We start from the raw sequence: 12,595 nt of genomic DNA, 5'->3' as shown, positions 1-12,595 counted from the left end.
GCAGGGAATCTTCCAGGCAGTCACCAGGAGTTATGACTGAGTCAAAGGCATCAAACAACAACAAACAGATGCACAGAACTAAGGCTCCAAGTTTGAATGGATAATAGATTTTTCAAATAGAGCAATATAGACACTCCAGCTATTTAAAGTAAAGTAAAATGAAAGTACAAGATGGTATGTCAGAGGGCAAATAAAAAAGAGAATTAGAAAATCTGCATTTACTATATACTTTGCAGCTAAATGTACACAGAAAATTTATTATTGAAAATATTTGATTGATCACTATTTGAAGTGAAGACTGTATGTCTGGCATAAAATGCTAAGTCTCTATTGCTGACAAAATAAGCAATGATTATTGCTGAATCTGGAAAAGTCCTGAAACCTTTTTGCATTAATCCAGGACTGGAAGTAGCTATAACTGCTTTAACTGCTATAAACAAGGGGACAGTTTTATTGCCAAGTGGAACTAAATGCCATAGTTCAAAGGGATTGACTATGCTTCCTACTTTTCTTTATCTTACTTGAATTTTATTTTCTGAGAAGCAAAAAAAAAAAAGGAACAAGTAAACAAGTGGGAAAGTATTGCTTTACATTAAGATATTTACCAGTTGCTTAACCTGTTGAGTTTCATGGAGATGTAATAGTGGGAAAGGCTGCAATTCATTGCGTAATTAGATATAGGCAAGTTACAAATGTATGTGGTTGTAAAAACATATTTAAAAATTTCTAAATCAACATGTATAGAATTACAGTCGCACTTTTGTTGAAATCAGTGGTTGAAAATATATGCTCTGTTTCTTACATTGTGTATTCACATAAATTCATAAAACACACATATTAATAATTGGAGTTGTGACTTCTGCTCTTGCTTCTGCTCCTCCTCTAAGCCCATTTTCTTAAAAATAACTTTTTGTACTTTTTTTAGCCCCATTTAAAAGCAGGGGGGGTGTTGAAACCTGCATATTTTTCATTATAATTATCACTATAAATCAAAAATAACACAAGATTTGCCTTTGTGTTTAAGTGAATCAGCATTTTATTGATTATCTTCTATAATTAATAGCACTTGATTCTGTTTTTTCTAAAGGTTTAGCCTAAGATCATTTTTTAAGACATTAAATGAGTTTGACAAAAAGGAGGAATCAATAATGTGTTGATTAGCAGTCCATTTGTAATAATATTGGATGTTTCCCCTGTCGTTACTTTATCCTGTTGCAATCCTGGTAGAGGTTGAAGGTCATTATCACCTCCTGGTTATTCTGTTTTCTTTAAATAGCTGATCCTGTTCTGTTTAACACTGATTGATTTCCTCAACTATAGGTATGGATTTTCGTAGTGCATCTTTGATCTATTCTCTTTGGACTCAGTTATTCTGTATGGATATTCATCAGGATTGTTACCAAAAGAGATAAGTAGCTAGATTTCATATAGTACATATCAGGGTTCCAAGTAACATCCCCAACAAAAGAAGACTCTGAGGCTAGGCAGTCCTCAAAGATCCATTTTATTAGAGATGTCATATTGGCACATCTGGGAAAACCCGAATCTGAAACCTTCCAGGTTTTCCCCAATCAAAAGAAAGTTCAAGTCTCTGCCCCAGTACCCACAAATCCATCACATGGTCCAGGCAATGCACTGTCCTAACTGGAGATACTCCCTAGTCATACCTTTGAGGTGTAGGGCAGAGTGGCCTTGACTGTCGGAGAAAGGAATGTTATTTTGAATATGTATGTCCACAACTCCATGCAATCCTCCCTCCCAGTTTCCCACAGCACTAAATGTGGGACCTGAAGACCCAAGGCCAAGATGGCTTCCAGGCCTGCCAGTAGATTCTAATAGTAGTCTCACCTGTTGATTATGATTTATTATTATTAGGATAAGTTCAGTTATAAGTCAGATTCCTAAAGCTGACTTTATGCATGAAACATTTAAATTTTAGTATATTTTGTTCCCATTCTGAAAGAGTAAAACATGACCAGTATTATATAAAGTTATTTGTAACCTTTATTATAAACTTTTTAAGCCACTTTGATAATATTTCACCTTCTAGCCATCCACTTCAGACACAGGAGTGTGTGAGTGTGAGCGATTTAATTTTCTCTCTGTTACTAAACAAACTATTTTTGAATTAATTGATAGAGAGATTATATAGGTGCATTCTTTAACATATGTCACTATCTTCTTTATAATGAAAGTCAGAGTCAGATGCACCAGAGATGCACATCTTACTAGAGACTGGCAGTTCCGGATCTTGTACCTTTTTTGGGTTTTCTTAAAAAAAAAATGTCTCTCAAGATGAGCTTATAATCTCCAAGGTTGCTTTGGGAGGGGGCACACGGGCAGCATTTCCCTCCTCCCTGGGTACCTGCAGCTTTGGAGTAACTCCCAGCCCTTGCACAGTAAAAAAAAAGAAAAAAGCCTGAGTCTGAGAAGTTATTAATTGCCTTTACTGAACAAGGTCTGGGAGTTGCTGCAGGCTCCGAAGCTGCATGTGCCCAGGGAGGGGGGAAATTCTGCCCATCTGCCTGTCCTTTCCAAAAGCAGAAGTTTTCAAGCTCATTTGGAGAGGCATTTTTAAAAAGAAAACCCGAAAAATCCACAAGATCCAGAGTGACTGCAGTCAGTTGCGGCAGCACCTCCTCCAGCCTGGGTGTAGCTGGCACATGCCTGGGCTGGAGGAGGTGATACCGCAACCAACCACCTGTTGCCATGGAGACCCTCCGATGCCCCCAGGTTCCACCTGGTGCAGGTGAGGAGCGCTTGGCCAGGTGGGTCATGAGGCTTTGGTCCAGGAGCAAGTGAGCATAGACACCCCATCAAGAGGAGTGCTTTTCTCCAAAGGGCTCCCGGGCCACTCTCCGGTTGGCAGGGACGTGGAGCAGGACTGCCAGAACCACCATTTCCTTCCTCCATGGGCTCTCTCTCTCCCCCTCTATCTATCTACGAACCTACCTATCGACTCACTCTCTCTCCCTACCTATCTACTGTATTTCTCTCTCTCTCTCTCAATCCCTACCTACCTACTGTATTTTTCTCTCTCTCTCCCTTTATCTACCTACTACCTAACTACTCTCTCTCTCTCTCTCTCTCTCTCCATACCTACCTACTATATTTCTCTCTCTTTCTCTCCCTCCCTCCCCCTCTCCCCCCTCTATCTATTTACCTACTTTTTAAAAATTTGCCTCCTCAAAACCTTGGTGCGTCTTATACTCTGAAAAATATGGTAGGTCATCTAAACCTATGAACCAATGACATGGAGGAAGAAATAAAAGTAATCTTCATTAATATAAATGGATTAAATTCAGCAACAAAAAGAAGAACAACATTCAATACATCTCAGAAATTGAAATTAGACATTATATGCTTACAGGCAGTACATATTAGAAAGCAACACAGAAAACCTTTGGAACAGGAAAAACTTGGTAATTTATATATGAACCTGGCTGACCAAAGCAAAAAGGGAATAGCATTATATATTAGAAAGACAATACAATCAAATCAAATTTTTGAAGATGGGGAGGGGAGAATACTGATGGTGGAAATAATGATGAACATGAGAAAGATATTATTAGTGGCAATATACGGTCCAAACGACAAACAAGAAGATTTTTTTGGGAAACTACACAAAAAGATAACAGAATATGACTATGAAGATATATGTATACAAGGAGACTTTAATGAAATCATAAATAATGAAATAGACTATAAATCTACAAAGATGAACAAGAAGCCGAGAAAAATTCTACCTAAATCATTTTTCACGATGGTGGAAGAATTAAAATTGCAAGATGTTTAGAGAATAAGACACCCAAAAGAAAGACAATATACATTCTACACAAATAGACATTTATCAGTGTCAAGAATTGATACGATGTGGTTGTCAACAGAGCTAACACTCAAAACAACTAAGATAGACATAGATATAAGCACATGGGCAGATCATAATCCAACAATGCCTTGGAAGGGACTTAGGAAAAAGTGGAGATGGACTTTAAATTCAAGAATATTGAAAGAAAAAAGTTTCCAGCAATATATGGAAAAAGAATTGACATATTTCTTCCAGGAAAATAGAAAGGAAGACACATCAATATAGAATGTATAGGACGTTTGCAAAGCATATATCAGAGGCCTTGCAATGACATACTTAGGGGAAAAGAATAGACAGAACAGACAAATTCAAAAGAAGTTGGAATCAGAGTACAAAACTCTGGAGACGGAGATGGAACTGCAAAAACATAAATTGAATCTGATAGAAAATAAGGACTTGGGAAATAAAATAAAATTGGCAAAACAAAACTTCTTTGAAAACACAAATAAACCAGGACATTGGTTGGCTTTCAAGATGAAAAAGGAAAGAGAAAAAAGGCCGATAAGTCAACTGGTGGATGAAGAAGGGAATATACAACAGTTAAATGAAAAAGAGAGAACAATAATTAAGAACTTCTACAGTAAGTTGTATCAGCATGAGAGATGTCCAGAAGGGAAAATAAGACAATATTTAGAGAAAACCAGAATAACCAAAATCCTAGAAAAATTTAAGAAGGCACTAGAAGAAAGAATTGCAATGATGGACATAACAGAAGGCATTAAAAGGCAAAAGAAGGGGAAAAGGCCAGGACCAGATGGATTACCGGCAGAACTGTACCAAACATTACAAGAAGTATTAAGCAATGTAATGTTGGAACTATTCAATGATTTATTAAGAGAGGCAAAAATGCCAGAAACATGGACAGAGTCATATATAATGCTTATATTAAAAGAAGAGTCAGATCCACAATAAGTAAAGAACTACAGAACTATTTCACTATTAAATGTGGATTATAAAAATTTTGCATCAATAATGGCAGAAAGAATGAAGAAACTTTTAAATGAATTTATACACATATACCAAAATGGATTGCTTCCCAAGAGACAGATCAGAGGCAATATGCGGATTGTATTGAATACGCTAGAGTACTATGAAGCCTGCCCAGAAAAACAAATGGTGTTGTTGTTTCTAGATGCTCAAAAGGCCTTTGATAATGTGAACTGGCAATTCATGATGATGCAACTTCAAATTATGGGATTAGGTGAGGGATTTATAAATATGATTAAAAGTATATATAATAATCAATCGGCAAAGGTAATGGTAAATAGTGATATGACAGGAAAGATAGCGATTATAAAGGAAACTAGACAAGGATGTCCACTATCACCATTATTATTTATACTAACACTATAGATTTTGAATAGAGAAATACAACAAAATAAAGAGGTAAAATGTATGAGGAACAAGAAAGAAGAGTATAAATTACAAGCGTTTGCGGAGGATTTGGTGTTTATTATGGAGGATCCAATAAAAACAGGGTCAAAACTAGTTAAATTAATAGAAAAATATGGAGACGTAGCGAGCTTGAAGATTAATAAAGATAAAACAAAAATTCTGGGGGAAAATATGACAAAAAAACAGAAAAGAGAGTTGATGGGGAAACTGGACATACAAGTGGTGAAAAAAATGAAATATTTGGGTATTCAATTGACATCAAGATATGGAACACTAAAGGAGGATAAGTATTATAAAGTGAGAAAACAAATAGAAATAGACTTGGAAAGATGGAAAAACCTACAATTATCACTGATGGGAGGAATAGCAGTAATAAAAATTTGTTTGTTGTTTGTTTCATTTGTATGCCGCCCTTTTCCCCCGAAGGGGGACTCAGGGCGGCTCACAACTCGAACAAGGGAAAGGGGATACAGACAGTTTGACAACAACACAAAACAATACATAATTTAAAAAGCGCAACAATCATACTATTCGAGATAGGGGCAACGGTTCTTTAGCCCCAGGCCTGTCGGAACAGCCAGGTTTTAAGGGCTTTGCGGAAGGCCTGGAGGGTGGTGAGGGTGCGAATCTCCATGGGGAGTTCGTTCCAGTGGGTCGGAGCAGCCACAGAGAAGGCCCTCCTCCGGGTAGTCGCCAGTCGACACTGGCCGGCGGATGGAATTCGGAGGAGGCCTAGTCTGTGGGATCTAATCGGTCTGGTGGAGGTAATTGGCAGCAGGTGGTCTCTCAAGTACCCAGGTCCAATACCATGAAGGGCTTTATAAGTGACGACTAGCGCCTTGAAGCGTATCCGGAGACCAATAGGCAGCCAGTGCAGCTCGCGGAGGATAGGTGTTATGTGGGTGAACTGAGGTGCACCCATGATCGCTCGCGCGGCTGCATTCTGGACAAGCTGAAGTCGCCGAATGCTTTTCTTTTTTCTTTTTTTTTTTAATCTTCCACAATAAAGACCATGTCATCCGCGAAGGCCTGTACTTTATATTGTTCTTTTTTTATGGTCAAGTCCCTAATTTCCTGATTTGATCTTATCCGATTTAAAAGGACCTCTAGTGACATAATAAATAGTAGTGGGGAGAGCGGGCACCCTTGTCTAACACCCTTTCCAATTTGTATCCTCTCCGTTAGTTCCCCGTTGACTATGATATTTGCAGATTGCCGTGAATATATAGATTCTATAATCTTAATGAATTTGTCGCCAAATTTCATCATTTTTAGTTGAGTGGTTAGAAAGTTCCAATCTAGGTTATCAAAGGCTTTCTGGGCGTCGACAAAGATTAATGCGAGTTGTTTCTCGGATCTTGTTTGATAGAATTCCAGGGTATCAATTATTATTCTTGTATTGTTTCTAATATGTCTTTTTGGGAGAAAGCTGTTTTGATCCGAATGGATACTTTGATTTAATATTATTTTTAGTCTTTCCGCCAATATTGATACAAAAATTTTGTAATCTGCATTTAACAGGGATATGGGTGTATAATTTTGGACCTTGCTACTGTCCGCCTCTTCCTTTGGTATTAGGGTGATGTAAGCTTCCCCCCATGATTTTGGGACCCTACCATTTTGTAGTGCCTCATTACATAGTTCTAATAATTTGTCTTCTATGCTATTTTGAAGTTTTTTATATATTTCCGACGGAAGCCCATCCGGCCCAGGTGTTTTATTGTTTTTTTGTTTTTGAATGGCCTTTTTCAGTTCTTCTTGTGTGATTTCTTTATCGAGCATCTCTCTCATCTCCTCCGACAAGACTGGAAGCTTCTGCTTTATAAGGTATTTTCTAATGTCTTGTTCATTAATTTCATTTTGTTTATATAGTTTCCTATAATAGTTCTGTACTATCTTTTTCTTTTCTCCTATTTCTTGTTTCAAATTCCCCTCCTCGTCACACAATTGTTTAATAATTCTTTTGACCTTCTCCTTTCTTATTTTGTGGGCCAACCATCTCCCAGTTTTATTTGCATGTTCAAAATAATTCTGCTTCATTCTCTTAATGTTTTGTGCTATTTCCTCTTGAGAGATCAAATTTATTTGGTGTTTAATTAACTCTCCTTTTTCCCTGTGTCTACTGTTTTCTGGCTCTTTCTGGGTCAGCAGTTCCGTCTCTCTTAATTCTTTGTTCAGTGTATTAAGTTTTTCCCTGTGCACTTTGTTTCTTCTTATTATATAGGCTATAGATGTTCCCCTCACAACTGCCTTCATCGTGTCCCAAACATTTTGTATTGAGGTCTGCTCTTTACAGTTTTCTTTAAAGAAGTAGCCCAATTCCTTTTCTATTTGTTGTACAAATTGTTTCTCTTGTAGTATGTTCTGGTTTAATGTCTACCTAGCTTTTATCCTTGCCTTCCCTTTCCATTGCCATAAGACTGGGTGATGGTCGGCCCACTTGTTGGTTGTTATTTCAATATTTACAGTATCCATGAGTAGCTCCGAGTTTGACCAAACCATGTCGATACGGGACCATGAATTATGTGGATGGGAGTAAAACGTGTACTGTTGCATCTTGTCATTCATTGTTCGCCAGACATCATAAAGATCTAATTCCTTCACCATATTTACATAGGCAAACGGTAGTTTCCTTCTTGTGCTTTTCTTGTGTGTACCCTTATAGTCCATCTTACCGTCTGCTATAGCGTTGAAATCCCCTAGAATACATATATTTTGCCACTCTATTTCATTTATCCTCTTATATAGATTAATATAAAATCTCTCTTGTTTTTGATTTGGGGCATAGATTGCAACTAGTAAAAAAATTTTCCCACCATTAATTATCTCCACCATTAATACCCTACCGTCTTTGTCTGCATGTATTAATTTGGGGTTCAACCATTCTTTTATATACATCACAATTCCTCTTTTTCTGGTTTGTGCTGACAAGCAGAATGTTTACCTAGTTTTGGACAGACCAAATGCTCTTCAAGGGCTGCCCCATGTAGAGCATGTTGCAGTAGTCCAGTCTAGAGGTCACAAGGGCGCGAGTCACTGTTGTGAGGGCCTCCCGGTTCAGGTAGGGACGCAACTGGTGCACCAGGCGAACCTGGGCAAATGCCCCCCTGGTCACAGCTGACAAGTGGTGTTCAAAAGTCAGCTGTGGGTCCAGGAGGACTCCCAAATTGCGGACCCTGTCTGAGGGGCATACTGTTTGACCCCCCAGCCTGAGAGATGGAACACTTGGCCAAATAGTAGGAGGGAAACACACCAGCCACTCAGTCTTATCTGGATTGAGTACAAGCTTGTTAGCCCCCATCCAGTCCCCAACAGCCTCGAGGCCCTGGCACATCACGTCAACCGCTTCATTGAGTTGGCATGGGGCGGACAGATACAGCTGCGTATCGTCTGCATACTGGTGGTATTTTATCCCGTGCCGTCGAATGATCTCACCCAGCGGTTTCATGTAGATATTAAACAGGAGGGGGGACAGGACCGAACCCTGCGGTATCCCATACGTCAGGGGCCTAGGGGTCGATCTCTGCCCTCCGACCGACACCGACTGCAACCTGTCCGAGAGGTAAGAGGAGAACCACCGTAGAACAGTGCCTCCCACCCCCACCTCCCGCAGTCGTCGCAGAAGGATACCATGGTCGATGGTATCGAAAGCCGCTGAGAGGTCAAGGAGCACTAGGACGGAGGCATAACCTCCATCCCTGGCTCTCCAGAGATCATCGATCAATGCGACCAAAGCGGTTTCCGTGCTGTAGCCAGGCCTAAATCCCGACTGGAAGGGATCTAGATAATCGGTTTCCTCCAAGGACCGCCGGAGCTGAAAGGCCATTAGTTTATCTGCAAAATTGCTACTCATGATCCTGAATCCAAGGTAACTGGATTGTATACAGGTAGTCCTTATTTAAAACCCACTAATTCATCATTCATTCAAAGTTACAACAACACTAAAAGAGGAATACTTGTAATGAGTTTGTGTAATTGCAACTGTTGTAGTATTTTCATGGTCACATGATTTATACACTCAGTGACTAGCTCACAAAGAGAATGTTACAACATCCCGCAGTCATATGATCGACATTTATGATTTTCACTACTAGCTTACAACAAAGTCAATGGCAAAGCTGTAAGAAGGTCCCAAATGACAATCACGTATCTGGAAAGTACCTAACAATGACAACTGCTGTGACGAACAGTCATGTGACATCATTCTTTATGACACATTGCTTAGCAATGGCGTTCCAAGTCCCAATTACTATCAGTAAAGCAGAACTACCTGATAGTATTCTAAATTGGCTCCAGTTTTATACTTTTCCTTGAACCATTTCTTACTGAATGCTACAAAAAACAGACAAAAGATCAGGATTCTTAAACTTAAAATTCATTACTTTCTTATCACTGCATTAGCTGGAAGTATGTGAGGTTAAGATGCTGGTATGTTGAGTAACCTGGTTATGATCCTGTGCAAGCTCATATTAGTGAATCTAGTGTACTTTGAATTTTCCATTAATCTCTCTCTCAAAAGAAAATAGTATAGTTGCTGTCTTCCTTTCCTATATTTGATTCTATCAGTCTTTTCAGTGGCTCTAACACTGAGAGCTGAAACTTGGCTCTTTTTCTTTTTATTGTTTATATTTGTTACATATTTGAATTGATTACCCAGTCTCCAATAGCTGATCAGTGGTGTACTGAAACTACTACTGAGGCACTGTTGCCACTTTGCTGCCAGCTCTCCAGTCAGCAATATCACTTGTCCACCACAGATGACTCGCTGCTTCCTGCCTGCCATAATCCTCCATGCTCATCTTTTCGTAGACTAATTGGGCAGGTTCTCTGGAGACTTTAAACATCAGCATCTCCTGCAGCTGGGCTCACAGACATGTATACACACTCTAAAATATCCTTGGCTTTATGAAATTTACATTCTCCACCTTCAGCATTCTCTACTAACATACGCCTGTGACCCAACTTTAAGTAAGCTTTATTACCATTTCTTGCCTCAGAAAAAAGGAAAGAAGGAAGGAGGGAGGGAGGAAGGAGGCAAGGAGGAACAAAGGAAGGGAGGGAGAGAGGGGGGAGGAAACTATCATTTTATGCTATGAGGAAAAAAGGTACAGTGTGGAAGACGAGAGCTTTTGAGAATTAGTAATTTTAAAGCTCTATTCTTCTAATCAGAAAATTTTATAGGCAGAATCCATATGCTATAATTTAAAGTATCCTAAGAGTTCTTTGTTGTTCTTGAGATCAAAAGATAAGTGATTAATAACTTTTTAAATACTACATAACCTTTATAAAGGGAAACTATTGACAACAGAAGCACTCTGCATTTGTCAAGTGGTACTGAATTTATACACACACATACATACACACACACAAACACACTGGGGCAGAATATTGTCATTGGCTAAGAATAGAAGGTATCTAATTATATAAACATTATTTTTCTCTGTCTTGGGTGGGAGAGAGATCACTTTGGTCCAGTTAACATCTAGCTCCTAAGCTGAACAAGCAATTATTGCTTCTGACAGCTGTTTATTTCTTATCAGAACTTAACCAGAGGTTATTTTAAATGTAAAAAAAAATAGATTGATTTGAATAATGAACAATTTGTGTCATATATATATAACAAACAAACAGCATCAAGATTTAGTTCATGCTAATCTCATATCGAATTATTCCCCAACTATTCTCTCTCCCCAATGTTTGGCCACTAATAATAATCTATCAACAAATAACCTAAATGTTTTACCTAACATTTCGTCCTATAATATAATGAAACTGTTTTATTATGGAATAGGTAGAATGGGATGTCATTATCTTTTAACTACACCAAGCATGGCTGATGGATGCCTCCCATTTTAATGTACAACAAAGAGCTGAACTAGATAACGAACTTATTATTACTCTCTGAAGATTAGAGGTTACTCCCAGAAGATGTAGTAAGCCAATGAAAATCTATATCGACTGGCTAAACAATAGCCAGAAGGCTGCCTAGAGATATTGATTTACTTTCTAAGTCATTTAGGCCTTAATGGTAGAAAAAAGCTGAAGTGCTGTTTACTTTCTGCCAGAATCGACCAAACAAACAACCTTTTTTAAAAACAGACTTTTGATTGATTTTGCTTAAAGGAATTAGAGGTGATTTATTTTTAAGCTGAAAGCAACTCATAAATATCTCTAGCTGCACAGGTTCCCCATGAGTAAATGTTAAAGACAGGTACTTATTGAAGAATTCTATTCTTGCAAATTGATGGAGATCAGTTAATATAAACCTAGCTTGTTTTAGTGGAGTAAACGCCTTTTTGAGAATCTGATTGCTTATTGAAGATTGCTGAAACATTTTGTGAATTTTAAATTTTCTCTGAAATGTTTGGTAGTATAAATAATCTAAGCTTTCAGGCTAAGAGATAGATTATTTACCTGCACCACTATATTGGGTTGAATGGACAGGTTCTAGATCCTACCTATCAAGCAATGATATCTGTAAACTCAGGAAGCATGGCTTTTCTATTGCATTAATGGGTCCTTGGAACACCATAATTCTTCCCCACTTGACCCTGATTTGTTGGCATTTTATAAACTATGGAATATCTGGATGCTCTTCATATATGATGACTTGAGGTTGGGTGAATCTTTTCTTAATTGTTAGTTAATTGTTGTCATATGTCATTTTACTCTATATCTGTTGCCTAGAAATTATAAGGTACGAGATGGGCAGTTATAATAAAATGGCAATGCCATGACTAGTACCTTGTGTTTTACCTACCCTCCTCATTTTTATACTTAAATTAACTAGGAAACAAACTTCTGAGCTGCTTCCAAATGTTTTTCCCCAAAATGTTTTAATTCCTTTTGCCTAGGTATTGGTTCCTACAAATTTTGAACAATATCTTCCTTGCCATCTATAGATCATGAACAAAGGATGGAAAATCTGAGAGGGCCTATAACCTAATCTATTCAGTTTTGTTATGTTTGAGCTAAAATCTCCTTTTTCTTGACCCAGATCCCAAAACCTCCAGGTACCATGAGGGAATTTGCATTGTATTTATCATATTTAACGTATGCTACTAGATGATCTCACCAATTGAATGTATGTATGTATGTATGTATGTATGTATGTATCAGGAATGGGTTCCAACTGCTGCTGGTTTGCTAAGGGATGCGCCCAGGCACACATGCTTTTTGTGCATGCTCAGTACAACAAAAATTGCTTTGCACATGCACAGAAGCAAAAAACAAGATGGCAGAGCCTATGGCCCCACTGGGAGAACCGCTTCCGGGGTGTGGCAGGCCTGGGTCACTGCCAGTTCCAGCGACCCAGGCCGCCAAGCTACTACC

The 12,595-nt window shown here is 38.4% G+C and overlaps 1 protein-coding gene across 3 annotated transcripts in view; it reads left to right on the top strand.

Moving 5' to 3' along the window:
* Positions 1-12,595, top strand: part of DGKB (diacylglycerol kinase beta) — a 354,420-nt gene that overhangs the window by 253,818 nt on the left and 88,007 nt on the right. The gene's annotated exons all lie outside the window — the stretch shown is intronic.

Source organism: Thamnophis sirtalis, unplaced genomic scaffold (assembly GCF_051295495.1).
Source record: "Thamnophis sirtalis isolate CommonGarterSnake01/CBP01778 unplaced genomic scaffold, rThaSir2_p1.2 scaffold_4, whole genome shotgun sequence".
NCBI classification, from domain to species: Eukaryota; Metazoa; Chordata; class Lepidosauria; order Squamata; family Natricidae; genus Thamnophis; species Thamnophis sirtalis.
Note: the sequence above shows the minus strand (reverse complement) of the source record. Positions and strands in the feature narration are given on the sequence as shown.